Source organism: Colletes latitarsis, chromosome 2 (genome assembly GCF_051014445.1).
Source record: "Colletes latitarsis isolate SP2378_abdomen chromosome 2, iyColLati1, whole genome shotgun sequence".
Classification (NCBI taxonomy): domain Eukaryota; kingdom Metazoa; phylum Arthropoda; class Insecta; order Hymenoptera; family Colletidae; genus Colletes; species Colletes latitarsis.
Genome location: NC_135135.1, coordinates 10,379,251 through 10,403,164, shown reverse-complemented (window position 1 = coordinate 10,403,164; position 23,914 = coordinate 10,379,251).

Sequence of the window (23,914 nt, the reverse complement as noted above, 5' to 3'; positions counted from 1 at the left end):
ATGAATTCTGACCCGTACTTTATGTTTGTCATTATCGGCGTTAGGTTAAAATGTCGGACCGTAAGAAGATAGTTTTTCTTTACATAGATTACGAAAATTACAATGAATTGCAACACACGGTAATTTTTAATTAGATCGAGCATCGAACTACGAAAAGAAATCAAGAAGTTGCTTCGTCTTATTTTAAAAAGTGTTTCATGACGATAAACATAATACAAAATTTATGAATCCAATCGAAAGTATACGATAAATAATATAATTGCATTTGTACATGAATACGTTCTATAAGAAAATACTATAATTCTGTACATAGAACCCTGACAATAGGAAAAATTTATTTAGAAAAATAGGAATGATATATTTGTGTGTATTCTAAATTATACATTTATTTACAATATAATCTAGTTTTAGTGAGTGAGTTTCGATTACTTGTGTTCAGAAACTCGTAATCGAGAATGATAAAGCATGCACGTTAAATAACTCGTTCCCTAATGAAAATTTACATTTTTATATTTTTCATTATATCTTTATAGAAGGAAAAAATAACCGTATTCTCTAGATAATTGTATTCTTCGAATAATTTTTGAAAAACTTTGTAATTGTATGGACGTTCAATTTTTAACATCTATTCAATTAATAATTATTCTACATACATAACAAAAATAGCCAGTACCAAAAAATTTGTACGGTAAAAATCATTAGCAATTTTTTTAGAAAGCAACACGACTAAGAATATCCATTTTTAATAAATAATAATAATTGTATTAATGCCAAGCGAACTTGTAAAATTAACAACATTAGTAAATGAAGAATTTATAAATACGATTAGATACAAATTAAATTAGAAATCTTGTACTGGAATACGAAATAATACAATTTAGATCCGGGTCAAAACGGACCCGGAATCTGCCATGTTGAACTCATTATGCTACTTCTATTTAGGTACGCTTCTCATTAATAAATTTTTTTATTTTCTTATGTTTTATTCATCTCTCTTCAAGCAATACTTCAAACTTATCTCACGGATTTTCTATTCCTCTAATGAAAAATAATATCTAAATATATATATATCATCGAAATTTGTTCAAATTCGTATTAAATTCAATAGTTCAACAGAATCATATTTTGTAGTATTCCTAATGTCAATGGTATTATTAAAAAATTTCCAAGTATTGATGTTCGCTTATCGTCGGTCACCAGTGACCGCCACTTAACGTGTTAATTAATTGATCGTTAGGAAGTTAATTTCGTTGCAACGCGTTAGTAGATATAGACTATCGATTTCCCTTTCTATTCGTGGATGCAAAATGAAAAGATTCGAAGTAAGAAGATAATATTCAAGTAAACGTAAATTCGCGTAAACGACGAACAATCGCGTATGACTACGCTGTAATTGGTAATTGCGTAACGTTATTTCACTAAATCTGTCATCGTAGACGCGAAACGTCAGTTTCACGCATACTTTGTGCGTCATCCGTCATGATATCAGGTTGTCCACTATTTATGTACAAGATGTTCCTTTTGGTTCGAATACGCGGCGCTGGGGTTAAGTGGTGACTAGACGATTTTACGTAGAAAACGTGCGACGTTCTCGTGGCGCCCTGCCAATAGGAAAAAAAAAAACCAAAACGAGTGTACAACGATACGAACTAATTAGTGAGTCAAAGTAGTTATTTGTTTCCCAGGAAATCCTCATGTTTTCTGGCGAAAACTAAGAGAGCGCCAGGGTATGCAACTGGTGCGTGACGAATTCATCTTGCACGACTTCTGCGAGATTGACGCATGGGACATGTTAGTTATGCAAATTAGCCTAACTTCGAATTACGCTATTACACGCGCAGTCACGCAGCAGCATGTAATGCCTGCCCTCACATCCCATAATCGTTTCGATGAAAACGAGAAAGAATAGTCACAACTTTGACCATTCTGGCCATCGACTGTTATTTCGAATGTCACTTCGGTTTAATGTGACATAAGCTAAACGTACCAACAATTGGTTACCCTAAGACACGTAAAAATAGACCCTCCAATTTTTATTGTAAAAATTTATGCAATTCTTTTGCCAAAAAATAGTAAAAAGAACTGCCACACTAAAAAAACTCCTTAAAATAACGAATTTAAACTGAGACATTTATGTTATGAAATTTATAATTATTATATTATCCTATAAAACTCACAAATACTGTGAAATCTTGTTATCCTAATATAAAGAAAACCCATACAAAGTATCCCATGTCATATAACTATGACAGCAACCTTACTTAATTTTTTATATTTATAATGTAAATGAATCGAGAATCATTCTGGCTTATAACAAAATTATTCCGAATGTTCAGTGTATCTTTATATTTGTTACATCAACAAGTGTATTTAAAATTAAAAGACCCTTTTCTTTTTCTCTAAATAAAATTGAAATTCTTTCAATTCTCTTTTTAGAAAACTCGAATAGATGATTTTACTCTTTTTTACCATCTTTTTTACAAAATTAGGCAATACTGAATTTACTTATTTACCGAAATCTTCGATCGTTTACTTTTACATATGAAAAACAAATATTTCATTCTAATAAATTTTGATACCACACATTTAATAATTCTCATCCTGTCAAAGTCAAAGAATCTAAAATATAAACATTATTTGCTTAATACATTTACAGATTTTGAAAACTAGTATATCAATTCCAAAGAAACAAAATATAATTTAATACGGAGCTTTAGTACTTTGAGTTAATTAGGAATCAAAAGGCAGCAATTAATTTTAAGTAATTCTTAAAGCAAACGTCCATGTTTCATTTTATTTTTTTTTTAAACAAAGAAACAACAATGAAAGGGTAATATTAGAAACTAAATGCATGCTCAAGAATAATACAATTTTCAATCATTATGTTTGCACGGATAATCCTTTGGTTACATTGTTTCGCAACCTATTGACTTTGATCGTCATTTGTCAAACTATGAAATGTAACCTAGGAAACGCGCGTTGACGATTTGTTTCTTTCTTTAAATTATATTTTAGATTCAAACCGATAAGTTTCAAACTTGGTCCAAAGTAAGTCTATCTCGGTCGTAGTATTTCAATGTTCGTAAACATATTCGACAGTAAATACCAGTGCCATAAACGAACGCTCCGTGTTAGCGCAATAAAGTACAACTTCCTTTCGAGACCCGTGCGTCCGATTTTTCCCACTTCTCACTAATCCGCATTTCTGCGAAAGACGGTCAATCGAACGAAATTTCCCCTAATCAGCCGTTTCTGAATAGAAAATAGAGAGAACACCCTTAACCCTAATTACGACGCGGTCCTCAATAATGGGATAAACAATAGATGCAATAAGTTTGGCGGTTGGAGCTACATTGTAGCACACAATGAGTTTATGAACAAGTCATATCGATTCTTTAACTAAGAATTAGGCGAGCCCCAAAATTGAATTTCGGAGAAATGGGCAAAGTAAAATAATCACGGTGAAATAAAAATTTCGTAAATATAATATACCGTCTGTTGTCGATACTTATACATTTATGAATACTAAAATTTAATTTTACGTCGTTAACGTAACTAAAACAAAATAATAGGGTACAATAATTATAAATGAGAACATCAAAATATTATTAAATTCAAATCTATAAGAAACACAGTTGAACCGAAAATTTTTTTATTCCTGTTGTTTGAGAATATTAGAACGAAAATTTCAAATATTAACGAAAACTGTAAGAAAAATTTAAAAATAGATGAAGAGTATATAAATAGATAATAATTATTGCTCGCTATCACCTATAATTTTCTTTCAATTTAGACGTATAATTAATATGTTATCGATGATGTCTGATTTTAGTTGAGATGATATTTTCTCAGAGAAAAGACGCTCTCGTTTAACGGTGTTTAGCAACGAAGAGGAAAATATTATGTGATATCAACGTACACATATACATATTTCTTTTCGTTATGAAAAAAAATAATAGCAGTATACATATTTGCAAGATTGCTGGTAATTTGGAATATCCAAGTATCTAAAAATCTACGTTGTATAATTAATTAATTAAAATTCTCTCGTTCAAAAATCAGGTTTATAATTTACAACTAACTTATAAATCTCAATATCAATTCTATTTTGTTCTATTTCTATATTATATACTATATATTGTTTATCTATAAACACTGTTCTCTATCTCGACTGTAAAAATATAATAGGTTTTTACCCGTGTAATAAATAATTTATATCACATATTAGGTACACTTTTTCTAACATCTGCAAAACGTATCCTTTCGCATATATATTTTTTACTTTATCTATACGAACTTTTAGTACAAACTTATACCAGAGTCTCGATAATTGAGGCTACTCTACTACTCGTGTCAATATTTATTTTTTCCAGTTTACAGAAGCAAGACTTTTTTTTACTTTATCTATATGAGCTTTTAGTACAAACTTATACCACAGTCTCGATAATTGAGGCTACTCTACTACTCGTTTCCAATTTTTACGTGCATTAATTTTCGAACGAGAACCAAATATAAAATTAGAATTGTTTCTTTTCTTAGACGAAGAATATTCAGGCCTACCCGTGTCAATATTTATTTTTCCCAGTTTGGAGTAGAAAGACGTAATGATCATTTTGGCCCGTAGTTTAATTGTACCGCGTGACCCGATGTTTGACGCGGAGTTCGTTGGACCTTGTGGTTCAGAGTATCGTGATGTTGGACGCCGCTTGCAAGGGTTTCGATTCTGCAACCGGTCGGGATTTCGCGGCTCGGTATTACGCGAGCGAATTCGAGACGCGTACCGGCACATTGCTCAGAAAAACGACGTTTAACTGGTCCAAGTGGAAAAGGCGGGAGCAATTTTTCGAAACAGGCAATTATCGATTCGTGTGGTCCCCGCGATCGCGACGGTTGCAAGAAGCGGATAGAGACATCGGCCACATTCCAAGAGTACGAAAGGCACGCCAAGAACCCAATAGGGACCTCAGGGTTTTCTCTCTTTCTTTATCTCACTCTTTCTGTGACCATCTTGCTGTCCGTTTTGCCCTTTCTGCTTAACATTTCGGTCGCACAAGGACCACCCAGAACCACTCTCGTTGCCTGGCGCAATATTCAATACCCGAGGTATACGGAGCACATAAAAGCTAAAGAAACAGATAGCGCGAGTCGGACGCCGAGATGAAACGGTTCCAAAACGATTCCCGACACTTGGCAATTTTTAGAACGCTGACTTGCTCGACCGAGAGTTTGCGCGCCGTTTCATCGCGCTTTGATAGAGCCCTATTATGTGATTCTATTTTATTAATTAATTATTGGCTGTTCCTACATCTGCTGCAAACCTGATAGCCAGTTATATTAATTGTGACATTTGCTATATGTAATATAGAAATCTGAAATAGTACAGAAATCAATAATTCTAATTTTAAACGTTCTTCGATTGTCTCTGGATAATGAGCACAGTTACGATCGAGTATTACGTAAAAAACTGCGTTAGATTTGTCATCGTCTTACTTAATATAGAAATCCATTCTATTCTCATTTTAAATATTGGCTGAATTTATAAATGTCCACGATTTTCCGATTTTTATACGAATTATTTTCCCACGTGTATTATTTTGAATAACTTTGTCCTATAAACAAATTTTCTATGTTATATTTGTCTGAGAAAATGAATATTTTTAAGGGATACAACACTTGATTTGAGCAGTCACCCTAATAGAATCTATAATAATATATTTAACCCATTACACGTCACAGAGGCCCTTCAGATTTGGCAAAATTTTTTGCACATTTTTAATATGTAAAAATTTAAGTTTAACTATATAAAATTCAAATGTCAAAATATAGTTAAAGAATCTTTTTATTTGCTATTATATTGCAATACAGTAAATCAGTATTATACAGGAAAAATGATCAGACAGTGAGTAATAAATTGGTTCAAGAAATGTCCCTCAAATTGTACTTATTCGCATGAACGAATATTAAATGAGATTGTGTTAATTAATTTCTAGGGGACGCATTTTATTTTTCCTTAACTGTCCAATTAGTGGGGCGATCAGCCCCTGACTGGCAAATTAAAATTAAATAATTAAGCTTACCGGAGCGTGCAAGAGAGGTCAGCATCGAGGCGGCGATGACTAAAAAATTTTCTGAGCCGTGAATTCAGCGTTCATTTATTGGCGCGTTCGTGTCAGCGAACGTTTTCTGCGGCGTACGAATATTTTCCATACGGATTGTTGCGTGGTATCAAAGAACTCGAGGATTAATTTGCGCGAGAAGAAGGTAAATTTTTGTGGATGCAGTGATTAATGAGAATTAAAAGAACGATAAATTGGCAAGACTGGCTCGCGCACGCATATCAATGGAAATACGACAACGCGAAAGAGAATAAACAAAAGAGTAACAGTGACAGGTCGACGGAAGTGAGTAGAATCGTGTCGTTTTCTTGTCAACGTTTCCCCGTCGTAATTCTCCAGTTGCTTATAATTATTACTTTACAATCACTATTCGTAGTTTTCGTAGTCGTAATTGTCGTCAGTTTAGGAGAATAATAGAATACGCGTGAATGTATAAATATTATCTAAAATTGCAATAACATCGTTAGTGATATTTGTAAAAATAGTGCATAAAATTTTCACATGGATTTAAGTATTATCTCTTACTTATTAGTCTATCGTACTTTTATAGAAAATCAAAAGAATAAGTGTCTATTTTATACGAGTCAATTCATAAATAAAATTTTTTGAAAATTATATTTTTGTTTTCTAAAAGCTTTCATAAATCTCTGAAATCTTTCCTTATTATTTTGTGTATAGTACAAATTTCCCTGCAGAATACTGATTTGCTATATTGCAATATAATAGCAAATAAAAAGATTTTTTAACTATATTTTAACATTTGAATTATATATTTTTAAAGTAAATACTTGAAAGAACATCAGTGAATCTTTCACGACGTGTGGTACTTTGAGAAAGAAGTGTCCAAATTTAATTTTGTAATAACGTTTCTGGTGTAATTCTTAATGCCTAAAATATTGTTCGTTCTCGCGGTAATAAAAAACTATGAATTAGTCTAAATTCGAAGCAAATGAAGACATTAAAGATGTTACTTAAAATTTACAACAGATTTCATGGGCAGACTTTATCGACGACTGTGTTATCGATATGATCATTCACTGTCACAGTTTCTACAAGGTAATATAGTATGTCGTAGTATGTTTACGTCAATTCAAATTTGCTAACAATTAAAATCCCGAAAAGTTTACGAGAGATCCTTCATACATCATTACGCGTTAACATTTTGACTTTCGCGATAGTTCTTTGTTTAGGGACACCCTTAAATTTTTTTTCAAATTATAACACGACAAATGAGTTTGAATGTACAATATCGCACTAGCCTACTCACTATTCACATCTGCAACTGATCTATTAAAAATAGTGCATTATATTAATACGTAATAAGACACCTGTTACGTATCTCAATTTATCCTCTGTTTTTATCCTTTCTATATTTACTTTATCCATTTTGCGTATATTATAAATAGCAAATAGAAGTATTTATACTTCAGTCATATACTTGTTACTTCATAATATTTCTAATATAATTATTTAAAAATTAACAAGAATTAAAACTCATTTATTCAGCGCGTTAAAAGAAAAGTGTACTGTTTTCTAATCCACGATTTAATTTGCATCAACTCCCGGAATACATTTCCCCAAAACAATAGTGAAAAGCTACCTTGCCTCCAGAACTTCGAAATCCCATCGGGTACGAAATTAATAATTAATTTTTTTTAAGAGTCCCGTCAGTTTCAGTTTCCGAAGAGCACAAAACGAGGACCGTAGATCGAATAGTAATTAATTTTTTCGATCGGGACCGGCAGACTAGCCGCACGATCCTCGTAAATGGAGTCACCGTTCCTTTTTTCGCCGTAAATCATCGTGCATCGATACGTTCCACTTTGTCACAAAATTATTCGAAAGATAACCTTCCGATAGCTCGTTCGACGAGGAATCATCACCGTTTTGTAAGACTCACAGACGGCATTCCTCGATACTTTGCAGCGTAGATCCTCAGGCAACGAGTCCCGCGCCATGGAACATTCACGTCGCAATCACGTTCGAGCATTTCACTCGACGTACATTATCCGACCGTGAATGTCGTTTGCACGATCGCACATTCGAACACGCACTGCCGGCGTCTTTTCTCGCGGCACGAGCCGATCAGCTGAGCCGAGCTAGTTGGAAAATCGGTATCCTCGACTATTGACCCCCTCACTACCCCATAATATTGTCAAACAACAGGATCGACGCATGGATACATTTGCTGAATACTCTGTGTTTACCTAAACACATTGCCAAGCATTCTCAAACATACCACAACAAATACGTAAATATGTATAGGCCTGCTACGATGTTGTAGAATTAAGATAAAATGTTTTCTCGTTCCTATAATAGCAAAGTTACGTATCAGAAAATGTTTCGATTCGTAAAAAAACTTGGGGACTATTTAGAGAAACGAATTTGATTAATTTGATCGAGTTATATGATACAAATATATTTATGTTCGTTGTACAGTAATATAAAAATAAATGAATTTTTTTAAATATTGAAAGAAATAAAATTACTAGGATAGACATTTCACAGATAAAATCGTACCCTATTAACGAAGAAAAATTAAAGCGTTTCCAAGTATTACATATTGTGTTAAATTAACCGTTTATAGAGTATCTTAATGCACACTCATCGTATTCAAATAAACGTTATTTGTTACACTTTCCTTCTGTAGTTTTTTGAATATTAATTAATAACAAGCACGATTGTTAGTAAATATTTCGATGCCTCAGTCCTTGTGTTTTAAGATGCTGCACTTAGCTTTATCGTTCTGGCGTCATATTTCTGTCCTGAGTCATGATTACTAACTCTTAATTCTGGAATACACACTGTCTAAACGTGTAGGCAAACCAGCGAGAACCTGAGAACTGAATATGAGGTCCGCAAATTGAAAACAAATACCGTAAGTATATATTTTAATAGTGTTTGTAAGTACACGCCCGTCACAGTATCGTAGAATATTTTTTGAATTTTTTAGAATACAGTGCTTTTAAAACAGTTGAAACTGAAACAAAGTAGTATCGTTTATTTTTTTTTATATCTATCATCGTGTTATTGATTATGTGAAAATTTTGTACGTTTAGCATGAAATCTTTCAAAGTGTAATAAAAGACATTAATTTAATGAGACAATTTGATGAAAGCTTTCCAATCTTTTTTTGACACGAAATTTTTTAATTCAGCATTTTTTAAACACTCAAATATTAGCCTTACATAGTTTTATAATTAAATAAACATGCAAATATTAAATTAAACATACAAAGACAGTATCTTCGTATATTTCTTTATTCTCAGAAATTTTCATTACAAATTACTTCAGAATTATAAATTCATATGAAATGAAATTTAAGGTTAACTTGTGTCAATTTAACTGCGATTCAAGATAACTCAGAGATATCATAATAAACGTATAACATAAGACCAAAGAAAACATAATAAGCTGACTAAATGAACATTAAAACTGAAACTGTAAAATTACTGTCCACGTGACAATGGTCGTCAAAGTGTTAACATTAACCCTTTCTATTCGAAATATCATTCATGTTGTCTTTATGAAAACTGTAAAATGTTATTGATGTATAGTCGTAAATAGTAAAATCTAATGTTTCCTTTTCACAAGAAAAGAACTGTGTAAATTTATCTAAAAAATTCTATTTTTAATATCAAAATTGGTAGAATGTAACGTTGGAATAATTATTGAACGAAAAGGATTTATAAGGTCTGATAAAAACTTTTTGATCAGACCTTGTAGAATCGACTCTGGGTGTTATTTATCGTTGCCGCGACGAAGATGAGTTGTTTCCAAGACTGATGGATCTGATGATATTATGTCACGGGATATAAGAATTCTAGAAGGACTTCGAAGAACCGTACTATTATAGAATCAGCGAACCATCAAGAGATTTCTGTATGTAAACACGATTCGTCAATGTTACCAGTTCAGGGTTGCTCGCCACGCGGAGCGCTCGTTTCAAACCGCCGCGCCGCGAGTCAATTTTAGGCGGTCCATCCGCGAAACCGGAAGTTCCTCCAAGTACTTACGTTCACTTGCTCTTCATCGGTCAGTGGTTCCAACCAAATCATTCAGGCTTCAAAATTAAACTTCAGACGTGTCTCGAGATACTATGATACTCGAGATGTTTTATAGATTTCCGTAAGCAATTGTAAAAACGAATCGATTTCACAGATGGCTGTACGTATAAATAGAAATAGAACAAGTGACGTTTAGCAAAAAAACACTTTCCATAAACATTAAAATGCTCCATTAGCGATCTGTGAAGCGCGACATTCTAAAATAATAAGTGGAACTTTGAAATAACGAACGATAGTCAAATGCAAATCGTCATCATTAATCACTTTAGTCTGAGATATATTATCACATCTCGATGTTATTAATTCTGTTAATGCAATCGTTTCTGCCAATCGAGCATTGTAATATGTATTTAGAATCAAAGGCAGTTTCAACAATTTTCTAACTGATTTGATAGAACACGTTTTCAAATTTGTGTATGTCTCTGTTACTTGTAAAATGGTGTTTCTGGAGACCTTAATTAGCAATCAACCCTCGCACGATTGTACGATATTTGTCGTTCAGGTATACTTCTGACATATATAGCTTTTCAATTTTAAACAGTGGTTTCAAACTGTTTTTAAATAATTATAAATGCCCATTTACGCGAATTTTTTTGTCCGTTTCTTTCGTCGTTTCGTTCAAAGTCTGTTCTGTTAAATTTCACGTACCGGCGATTTAACGAAACCGACGTACGGTTATTTTTACAGATCTCAAGTAGCGTTTCAGCCGAAAATAAAGTGCATCCGCGGTCAGGATCGCCAGGCGTAGTCGTTGAATTGTAAATGAGCAACGCTACTTCCTTCGGCGTTTGATTCACGCTCGCCTTCGGCTCGTCTGGTCGGGTCTTGTCTGCTATTATTTTTAGCGCGTGATCAAGAAGCTGTGCAAGAAATGAAGCGCAAGGAAAGCGTTTGCGAGACGGCCGCAACGTCGACTGAGTACGTTAGGTCATCCTGCAGGCTTGGCTTGCATAATTAGCGGCCGTTCTGTCACCGAAGCATGTTCGCCCGATCGCGATCTATCTACCGCACCCTTTTCAACCGCTCATCCACGTGGTATGCTCGCGAAATCAAGAAATTAACGTTGCTCCGTTTTGCGCAATTACACCTTCACTCGAGTAATCGTCATACAGAAGACGCGGACATTCGAAACGCAATTGTCGCGCAGATCCTGGCACAAAGACGCTATAATAGTTAGTAAAAAATCAGGCAAAGACAATTTTCTACTATTATTTATGGAGCACAGTATGACAATATTCGATAGAAAGTTTCGATCGACTAGTTTCTTACTACTAGATTTTCCATTTTTCGTTTTTATGGATGTTACATTGTCAAGACAAAGATGAGGATGCTGAGCAAGATATAAAAATTCGTACCTTTTTGCCTCGTGAGTTTAAAGAAGTTTCAGTGACCGAATAGACAACGCAAAAATAATGCAAATGATTTAATAAAATTAACGAAGCTCTAGAAAACGAGTCATTTTTGAGACGTCCGTTCGTCGTTAGAGATGAGGAAATATGCGAATGACTCTACAACGGATAAAGGATGTCGGATAAAAAGTTTCGCCATATCTTCTTGCGGCTACCACTTAGTTTTCTTTTATAACAATCTTCCTAATGAATAAGTATTTCAAATTAAAAATAGAAAACAAGACCTTCGCAGTCTTAGAATGTACAAGATTACAAAAGGTTCAAGAGAGGTTAGGTCTGGGTTAGGTTGAAATTATAATTCCTAAAGCTTGTGGAAAGTATTGAAACACTCGCTATTAAAAGCTCTAACAGTTGTGTTGCAACTACCGATGGGAGAAATAGAGGAATCGATAACAAAAAATACCAAAGTATCTACAAAATTATTTTTAATTTGTACCACCGCAAATAATAGGGACGAATTATCCGTTGACCAAAGAAATTTGTTAAAGAACACTTAAAAGTCGAAATAACCAACATGTTAGACGGTATTTATCCCAGTTGGCAAAGTGTTAAGTCAAAAATAGTAAAACGATATTTCAGATTCAATCCTTCCCCCCTTCTTTTGAAATATAAATTATCGAACGTCTAGGTCGCGAAAAATTACCGTTTTCGAAAGCGACTCTCGACCCATAAAAGTCTGGGAAGCCCCGGGTCCGTTTCAACGAATCATTCGCGATCGTACATCGAAGTGTACATAATTATATTGTTCGTTTAAAGCGGCACGTTGACGGTACAAAGTTCAACCTAAAATAAAAATCACAGAAGCGCAATGACACATACGGAAACTCCTACCAACAGGTCTTGAATATTTAAAATTTCTCGCTGATCGGTTACAAGTACGAGTTTGCTACGAGCGAATTACAAAATTAGAAACATGCAACGCTACGAAAATATTTCGCCAGGATTTTCCAACAATACCATTGCGAAGCAGTGTTTTCTTAGTTAATTCGATAGATACCGATCTCGTAAGTCAATTTTATCGCGCGTCGATATCTCTATCCGTATACTGAAGCTGAAAATGTTCCCACAGCGTACTGAATGTACAAGACAAAAAGGTTGAAACAAATAGAATTTGAAAATTTCCATCGACTTGGAAAATCCTTGAAAACGACGAATTTTGTATCATTGTATTTTATCAGTCAGCGAGTGTTAAATAAATTTCGTTTGCATATAGACAAATATTTTAATTGTATTACTATTTAATTTTATTATGTTTCATGACACACAATTTTTTAATATTTTCTGAATAGCATGAGTATGTAAACACCGATTTTCTTCGTCCTGAAAAGTGTTATTGCTAACTTTTATTTGTGACAAATCATAATATAATTATGTATGTTGCGTAGTATAATTTCATAAAAACATTACTATTAGTACCCTAGTTTTACGTAACATAAATTTAAACCGTTTTGCAATATGCAATAAATTAGAATCTCAATTATTGACCACTAAGTAACAAATAAGGTTTAGGAATTGCAACGCAGAATAAATAAATTTGTAAATGTTTTACGTATTATTCACGCGCAAAATATGGCGACGAGTTTTTAGACGCGAGCGGAAGTGAAATTGGCGACACAGCCGTCTGGACAACGTTCTTATTTTTTAAGTTTCTTCCGAGAATGTCATCTTTAAGTATCGTCTTGAGAAGTTGGTCATACGTAAGCATCCGGGCTGTGACGATTATTTCCACAGAGAAATTACGTTATCTACGTCACTACGAGGGACTTCCTCGAATGAGAAATACCGAAGTCTTAAAATATAAAATTACGCGGATAACAGTATCGCAAAGTGTTCGTCTAGGATGAAATCACTTGGAAGGTGCGTAGGAGGATAAAGAAGCTCTGCTAATTTGAAACATTGGAACGATGTTACTGTACAACTGAAAAATCAATATATTTATACTTGTAACTTGTGTAAAGACAACTTCTATTACTTCTATTGGTGTACTAATGATATAATCAAATTAACGTGTTTTAGATCTCAACAAATGTGAGTCAAATAGTAGTGAACATGTAGAATACAAAATTAAATTGACGTCTTTAATAGCCAAAGTAGATATTTTCGAAGTTTAAAATAATTGCGTAAAAGTACTATACTATTGTGTGTGATGTGTCATTTTTCTAAAATTTTAATTTTCCAGATTTCGTGGCTTAGTTATGAAAATATATCTACAAAAAGAGCAAATGATTTCAAAAAATTTATTAGTTGCCAAAGTTAGAAGAAAAATTAGTAATTTTAGGAAATGTAAAATGAGTTAAAAATGCGGTGTCATACACGTTTGTTTTTTTTTTCATTATTTTTGTGTATTCAATAGTTTTCAATTCTTTCTAGCGAACTGTGTGTTATCTCAATAACAAACATTGCTATGAAAATATGAAAAGCAATCATAAAAATATGGTGTCCTTTTTAACCCTAGAACTATTACATTTATTTTATCTACTTTAATTTGTTTCAAATACTTGTCTAAAAATTTTAATTGCAAATTCTGTGATATTCGTTTTTTCAAACTTTGTTATTTCATTAGGTGTCATATCGAGTAGATATATTTTCTATTACAAAAAGAATAAAAACAAAATCTTTACATTTATATGTGTAGATGAACATAAAATTTATACTACTTGGGAATATATTTAGTAAACATACGTGATATTATTTCGTACCTTAACTTTTGACAGCCCTTGTAGGTTGTTCCTATAACAAAAAGAAAATAGAAATTAATAAGTCTCTTCGGAAGGAAAACTGTTATTTAATATTTATTTATTGTTTTCTCTGTAGTGACGTGTTAAAATTTTCTTCGTAACGTATAGAGATATTTTTAAGCTTTACATAATATCTGGCACATGCTAACTCTTGGAATATCCCTGTTATATGTATTTATTCTGTGGTTTCTAAGATCCTCGTTGAGACAGATTTACTACTGTGGTAAAAGATTCTTTTCTGAATCACTAATCTTTATAATTAAATTGAATGACGGACTATATTTTTGAGGAGTCATCCATCAATCATTCTTCTAGTACAATGGCCCTTAGGTATCGATAGTAGATTTATGAACCATTTTCGCTTTAGTGTTCTTATTGTAAGGTGGCAAATCTTGGAGCAACAATTCTAAATTATTAGTATGTTTTGCGTTCTAGTATCCGCTTATAATGAATTTGGTCCATGAGTGTCAAAGAATTTAATAAATTCCTCCACCAAAATGAAAACTTCTTAACATTAGATTCTCTTGTTGGTAATAAATATAGAAATTAATTCAGTGCCTCTTGAAAATAAATGTAATTTATATTATTTATAGAGAAATCATATAACTTTTATCTTCCAAATATTTGCCATTATTTTCATTGATTTCCATCCGTCTTCCAGGCAATTCTCAAATTCCCTACCGAAAAAGGGTGGCGATTTTTATATAATAAAGTCATCGGTACTTTTTCTCATATTTCTCAATGTTCAAAATTGCATATATACTAAACAATAACTAGTATCCTAAAATTCTTCAAGCCATCCACGTACGTTCTGTTTCTAATCACCAATAAATATTTGCGAATCATCTACATTTTTAAATATAAGTGGTTGTCGAACGGTACTCCATAATATTTGCGTGCTTATGCTTTCGCCATTTTCTTTATTTTCTCCATCTTCATTATTTCCCTCATCATTTCTCCTCTGTCCATATATTTATTACCATATTTCCGATCTGCAATATTTTTGCATGAGAAAAAGCGTCTCATTGAACATTTTCAATTTATTTGCGTGGCCATCCTTCCGTCATTTTCTTTATTTTCATCTTCATTTCTTCTCTCATCATTTGTACATGATTTCTCCTCAGTCCATACGTTTATCACCATTCTTCTGTACTGTAATATTTTTGCACGAGCAAAGGTGTTTCATCGAACACTTCCAACTTATATTCCACGACGAGGGTGGGTGTATTTCCGTTCAATTTTTCGAATAACCGTAGTTCCCGAACGCTCTCACGATGACGCGCTGTTCGAGAGGCCTTTGGCTTACACTTGTCGGTCTTGGATCGTCTGTACGTAAGTACTTACATATCATTTCCTCCGGATGATTCATCGCGTACGTTAGCTGCGCCCTTCAGGGTCATAATGGCGGATCTCCAGTGGAGGTCGTAAGATCGCACGATATCGCATTACCCTCTCACAGGGTGCACCTGTGCGCGGAGTCACGGTGGCATCGCGCCACACATTCTCTCCTCCGAATCACCCCACGTGTTCCTTCATTTTTCCATCTTCCTCCCGTCTTTCGTTGCTTCTATCCTTTCTTTGCCTTCGCACGCTCGGATGGCCGTTCGTCCCGATAAGATTGACAACTGGCCCTACGCGATTGCGCCACCGTCAACAACACGTGCCTTCGGACATCGTTCGCCCATTCATGCCTGCGCTCATTCAGAGCGACTATAGTAGTATCGATTGAATCAACGATATAACACTGACCGACACGCCGGAAGTCGCGGCGGCTTTGGAATATGTACCTTCAAACTTTATCCGCCATTACACACGCACCACTTAATACTAAATCTACCAACGGGGCTAAAAATTACTTGTTTCGTTATTTGTTATAACGATATAATACCGAATACAGAATTTTCCAGGTTAGATATTGAGAACCACTGTTAGTGTACATTTCTCACTATCAATTCTATTTTGTTCTATGCATATTTCTATATAATATATTATATATCGTTTATCTATAAACTCTGTTCTTTACTTCAACAGTAAAAATATCATTCCTTTTGTACCCAAATGGGCTTTTACATGTATAATAAATAAATAAATTTCTGGAATTATAATAGCTAATAAATTACTCTGAGAATTGGTCTTTTTCTCGGTGTAGAATGTCAAGATAATGCAAACGATACATAATTTACGAATGCAGCCGTGCTTCTGTCCCAGGCACAATGCAATCTGCCTACGTTCCGCTGAAATACAGGGCGATTACGAGGAAACGAATGCAACAGGTGCCACATCCTCTTCCTCGATAATCTGTCATAATCGTATCTTGACACCTCGGTCCCTCGATTTCATAGTATCCCTGTTTCGGTTGCTAAGAAGGGTGCTGAGTTACGTGTTTAGGGGAAACATTAGTAACAGACACGAATCAAAGAATGACAAACTGATGAGTTAAAAAGCAGGTTTATACCTCTTTTCCATTTTCAATTGTTGCAAATTTTATTTGAATCATCGAATAAAAGCTTTCTACAAATTTTAAATCCGAGAAATCTGAACTCTGTGAAAGCTTAATCTATATTGATGTTTTAATTGAAAATTAGTTTCTCACACCGAAATGTCCTTTATTTTATCTTAGAAAATCGGTGATCGTATTGAAAGAATTCTGTTGCACAAGAAGAAAGAAATTAGCGTCACACGGTTACACCGAGACAAGATTGTCCAGGACACGAAACGTTTGTAACGGGACCTGATCTTGCGCAATACTCCAAAAAGAGAGTCGATGATGACTAAACGTGGTCCAACGCGTGGATACTCTTCACGTCTGCGGAATTTGCTTACAATGATTCAGAGCATGATGACAAGATCCGGTGTATGAATCGTTAAGTGTTCCGTTACAATTTTTTAAATTCCATCCTTCGTAACTTCTAATATATTTAAACGGAACTATCCCTCTTCTTGATGTTCAACTATTCGTAAACTCTAGGGATAATACTGTATTTATAGTATTTTTACAAAAATTATACAAGTTTGTTAATATCTTCAAGAAGATACGCAAATTTTTATACGACAAAAGAAATGTAAGATTTTACCTAGGAACCAATAACATGTATTTTAAAATTTATGACCTATGTCTCAAAAACAATTTTTCCAAAACGATTTGAAATTTTTTAATTTTATCGACTTTGTCTACCTACTCGAATTTTTTTCTCGAAAGTGCGTAGGATTTCGGGGGTGTGTCTATTCACCAAAAATGATTGTAATTGACCCCCTCAGCCGAAAATAATTTTTCTACAACCATTTGAAATTTTTTTTTTTCGCCGAAAAATTTCAGCACCTACTCGAATTTTTTTCTCGAAAATGCGCAGGATTTCGGAGGCATGTCTATTCACCAAAAATGATTGCAATTGACCGTAGCAACTAAAAATAATTTTTTTAGAACGATTTGAAAAAATTTTTTTTCGCCAAAAAATTTAGGCACCTACCCCCTGTCGATTTTTCTTAAAAATTCGTTTTTGATTTTTAAAAATTTTGTTTGATATCCTACAGAAAAGTTGTCTAATACTTTTTTGTAGGTACCCATGAGCTCTACTTTAGAAAAAAGTTTCATTGAAATATATTCACTATTGCAAGAGTTATGGTCGTTTGAAATATGGACCATTTTTTTGGGGTTTTTCTCATTTTGTGAGGTCAAGGTTCAACTTTTCGAATATTTTTATAATTTCTATATATTCTACACTAAAATACGCGTCGTTTGCTTTTTTAAACATTAAAATCGTCCAATCCGTTCAGGAGTTATGATGTTTTAAAGATTTGCATGAAATTTCGGGAAAACATTTCTGGCCAGAAATTATATTTTCGGTGAGGAATTTTTTTCTCGAAAGTGCGTAGGAATTCGGGGGTATATCTAATGAACAAAAATGATTGTAATTGACTCCTGCAATGGAAAATAATTTTTTTAGAACGAGTTGAAATTTTTTTTTTTTACCGAAAAATCATACCTCAAATTTTTTTCTCGAAAATGCGTAGGAATTCGGGGGTATGTCTAATGACCAAAAATGATTGTAATTGACCCCCCCAACCAAAAATAATTTTTCCAGAACGATTTGAAATTTTTCAATTTAATTTTTAAATAACTTTTTAACGAAACCTCAATCAATAAATTAGTATCCTTAATTTTCGTCTTATTTTGTCCTCTAGAATCTCCCATTAAAATTTTTCCCAGGGATGGCCGAACACCCTGTATATTATATAGTTATGATCCGAATTTGTGAAAAAAATAAATCTACTCGTATCTAGATTGTGTACTAAATAAACTGATGGTTTTTATTATAAGGATATATTCAAATTACTCAAAAAATGACATAAGATCGTGGGACAAAATAATACGTACATCGTTAATTAGTTCTATATAAAGTTCTCAGTATTTAATGTTATTCTCATAAAAAACGCAAATGTTTATTACATAACCTAATAGCTCGCACGTTGTCTGGTGGTCACTGGTGACCGGAAGTTGAAACCCACAATTCGTAGTAAAATCATTTAAACCGGAAGGACCCTAATACTCGTAAAATTGTAAATAATACTTTAATTAAGAATACTGCAAAATGACAGATATTCCATGAAACTGTCGAATGTTTCTATGCTTTCGACTATAATTTGAACAAACGTCGCGGACTTCAAATGTTTGGACATGGAAAACTGGCGTGGCGGGTAATTCGTTGAGTGCTTATTAAGAATGATGCGACCTCGAATCGCAACCGTGTATGGAATTCAGCCAACACTCGGTGAGAATGAGGCCAGAAAAGCATTTCTTCCGCGAGTGGGTTCGTCGATTCAGCAAGACCTTCGGTTTCCGCGTCCGAGACATTGCTCCGAGATGAATGGAGCATTCCAGGAATCGATCTCCGATGATTCAACGACGGGATTCACTATCCCGTTGGCAACGACTACTCTTTAAAAACTAACCCCAAAATTTCGTCATAACGTACACACGCAATAAAACACCGAAGACCCACGCGAGAAGGAGCACCACCGGAAATACCAAAGATTTCTACCAACTATCTGTTCCGAAACTCCTTTCTATAAATAGAAGAAGCTTGCACATTCACTAGAAAAAAGAAACGTCATCTATTTATGCTAGTTTTAGTACCAATTTTTCGTGCAAAAATGTGTAATAATTTCAGAGATATCGTAAAATAAAGCAACCTCAAGATTGAGTGTTAAGAGAAACTGAACAGAATTGGAAAACTTAAAAATTGTCGAAATGACAATCGACTTCTTAGATAATAATGTAGTAAGAAATTTTACGAAGTGCAAACTATGTTTAAATTCAATTTTCTCTGAAAGGAAGCCTCTCACGTAATTTCATTATGCTTGACTGTCGTCTTATTTTGATCCATAGAACCAAACGTTGACCCATCCTATATAAACAGAGTTTTTTTTCGATAATATACGTAAACAGCCACTGTTTACGCTGCTATCGAGGAACTGTAGTTTTCAGAAACAGGAAAATTTGATTGTTTCGTTATTTTGTCGTAGTAAGGCTGGAGCTCGATTCAGATAGTTGGTATTTGCTTTCGAGGAAACTCGGCTACAATTCCCGATCGAGGTTGCATCTTATCGACGAAGCGTTACAACACAGTCGGCATAAAGGTGCAGTAATTTCTGGATGAACAGTCACTCAGTCGAAGGTGAAATAAAAAATACAAGGATTTTTCCCGTTGTCTGTTGTCTACGACTCAAGAATCGTTAACGACGCTCGTATTTCCCTTCTCGAACCTGTCTTTACCTCTGGAAGGACGTCTACGATTGCGACCTATTCTCACACTCCGTCGACGCCGCCATTTTTAACGTCCTGGCTAATACCGGACCGTTTCGTACCGGTCAGTGGACGCGTGACGATGACTCCAATATTACTGGCTAGTACGACGAATTAGCATACTCGTACCATTTTTTTCCGGCGAAAATAACTTCTATTACGAACTCCGGTTTAATTATATTAGGTCTGAAGACGATTATAACGTGTAAACGTAAACTCTTTTGAACGGTGTTCGTAATTTCATTTTCTCGATCAAAACTTTTTAAATTTTTGTTTCAATTTGATAATATTTCGTATTTCTTTGACCAGTTACGCGACATGAGTTATTATTCATTTAGAATGAAAATAATTTAGAAATAAATGGATTAGAATATCTTTATTTAGTATGTAATTATTATAAATTAAAAGCTTTAGTTGTAATCGACGAATGAAACATGTCTGAAAAGAACTACTGAAATAGTAACTGAAAATTTTACACGTTAGTTCGATTGCAATTGTTCAGGAAACACCAGACTTCTTTATTTTTTAATATTCCTTAGAATTTCTAAATATTCTTCACAAAAATACGCGTTGTTTCCATTTTGAAACATTAAAATCCTCCAATCCGTTCAGAAGTTATGATGTTTTAAACATACGCATGAAATTTCAGGGCAACATTTCTAGCCTCACATTATATTTTGGTTAAAGAATTTTTTTCTTGAAAGCGCGTAGTATTTCGGGGGTGTGTGTAATCACCAAAAGTAATTGTAATTGACCCCTGCAACCAAAAATAATTTTTTCAGAATGATTTGAAATTTTTTTCAAATGTTTTTTCTTTAAAATTTGTTTTTTATTTTTTAAATAAACCCAACATTAACGAAGAATAGTCAGGTTATTCGGACATTCCGGAGTGAGTTTCGTTAAGGTTTGTATTTTTTTACCGCGTATACACTTTCAGCGAGACCAAATAATTCGTTTTAACATAGCTTGTGGATTTCCATATCGTGTTGTTTTCCTACGTGCGAAAATTATTGTAATTAGAAGAGATAACAGCAATTACAGGCTATCGTTATATCTGAATGTACATTAAACAAATTAATATGTTTAATCGACTCTGTCTTTTATAAATTAAACAATGTCATGGTAGTCCTGCGTAACAAGTACGTCATAGATACGAAAACAAAATTTGTTTGCATTCATGCAAATGCGATTAAGTAAGTGTGAAAATAGCTCATAATCGATCCGAACGATTTCCTGCAGATAATAATTTCATGGTCCGAAGGAGATCATAGGTAAACCCCAACGCGATTGCTGAGTCATTATGAGACTCCGAGAAACCAACTAGAGAGTTTCTCAGTAACCAGATCATCTTCCCCTTAAATAGAATATACCGCATATGATTATGCCATAAATGAAGCGATTATGGCTTATCAACGACATTATATAATCTACGCACGACGATGGAGCGAATATCTACTCACTTTGTTTAATGTATGATTTTTAAAAGGTTCATTTTTCAAATTGTAACGTTAGAAATAGAGATATTCGATAGTTCGATGACGTATTTGTTATTTTGCAGTATTCCTAATATCAGTGACGCTATTTAAAAAATTCTAAAATTAAGGTTCTTTTGTTAAAAAAATTGTAATTATTATTTTTTAGCTATTCACATTGAATTTTATTAATGTGATGATATTAAAATATATTCTAATTTAAATGCATTTTAATGTACTTAGCGATGTGATAGATTTTAATAGATATTGGTAAATGGATATTTTAATATAGCGTATTTTAATTCCCCTTAGGTTCTTCGTTTGGTCAATTTCAATTGGTAAATTGAAATGTTGCTTATTTGAGAAAATTGCATTTATTTTTTTTCTTCTTAAAACAACTTCTTTTCTACATACGAGCAACGACCATTTTTGTTACTTTTCATTTATCGAGTCGCAAACTCAGGTATAGGACTCATCACTGAACAACTAAATAAATAAATTCCCAAGTTTAGATACTAAAGAAAATAAATCTAGATAGAATTCATGAATTTCAACGACGATACAAAAGTAAATACTGCAACGTATGTTAAATGAAGCGTTCCTCGATTGTCTAAAATTAAAATACCACGTGGAAATTTTATGAACTCTGCAGTCGATGTGTTAATCGTCTGGTTATGCAGTAAAAGTTTATAATAACGTATTGAAGTAGCTACGGAACGGACTTATTACACAACCTAGGAGCCTAGAGGCTCGTTAAATCGACCATTGAGGAATATTACGTTCCAATAAATGAAGTTTTTACTGTAGTATAGGACGTAGCGGTTCCTCGTCGTCACTTCGGAAAGGAGGTCAGTGATGGAAGATAACGTGCGCTACGTCACGGAAGCCGCGAACGTAATAATTTATTCAACATATTATTCAACACTCGTGCCTCTGCCTCGCGTGTGAGCCAAGCTCGAGATCGGGGATTTACCATAGCAAACGTTTAGTTACGCTTGAGATCGACGGAAGATTCTTGGCACCTGCACTTTGTACGATATTATACACAACAACATACCGGAAAATTACGTATCCGTGATAAAGGAAACTTACGTGGAAAGTGTATGACGTATTCGAGTACCGTCACGACTTAAAACGTTGTTCGATTGTCATTGTCATCGTATTTGTTATTATCAGGTACCGAAAAATTTTGATTTATACTACAAATTTTAAACAATCATAAATTCGGATATAATTTTATTTGACAAAACAATCGTCATTTAATGCTACAATCTTTTTACGACGTTCTATGAATTTGTAGGTTTCAGTAATGTTAAAGTCTTGAGTTATTTTTTACAAAATATTAATTGTTTCTTAAATAATTATTTGTTATAAAATTTATTGCAGACAAAGGCAAGTGATAGTCGTAGAAAGAGAGATTCGAACTACAGGGAAGATATGGTAAAACTTTCCACACGTTAGGAGTTTATTCGCATAATTTTTCATCCCTGATGACGAATAGATGCTTTGAAAATGACTTGTCTTCTAGCGTTTTTTTACTTTTTTAAAATTGTTTGAATTAATGCTGTCCTCTTATTTATTTAATCTTCCTTGCAATATTAGAAATTTGTTTTGCTATGATTGCATGAGAAATAAAATTGTTACAATTATTATATGAATTACCATCGATTACATTGTTTTCATATCATACTCGTATCTAACTATGAATTCCATATTTAATGAATGATGTATATAATTTATGTCTTTGTATAGCGTCCAATAAAACTGGGAATGTTTTAACAATAAATTTTCATTCGATTATATTTCTATTACAAAAACACAACGAAATAAATTTCTAGAAAAGCTTGGTTTGCTAAACGGCCAATTTGATAACTCATTAATATTATTTGTTAGCAACTTATATTTAATTGATGTATATCTTATTGAAATCTAGTATTAATTATAATACAGTAGATTCGCATTGAAACAAACAAAAAACAAAAATACCTTTAAAAACTAACGATTAGAAAAGAAGTTGTTTTAAGAAGAGGAAAAATAAATGTAATATTTTCATATAAGCGCCATTTCAATTTACCAATTAAAATTGACCAAACGATGAACCAAAGACCAAATGGAATACGTTATTTTTGAAGTACCATAATTTGAAATTATTATAATATTTAGAAAAATAAGCAGCGTTTCAATTTACTAAGTGAAATTGACATTTGAGATAAGTTATTTTCAAAGTACCAATTACCATTATTCGAAATGGTTATTTGAAAATTATTATTGGAAAAAACATTTCGCCCAGGTGTGGCTGCAACGAAGGA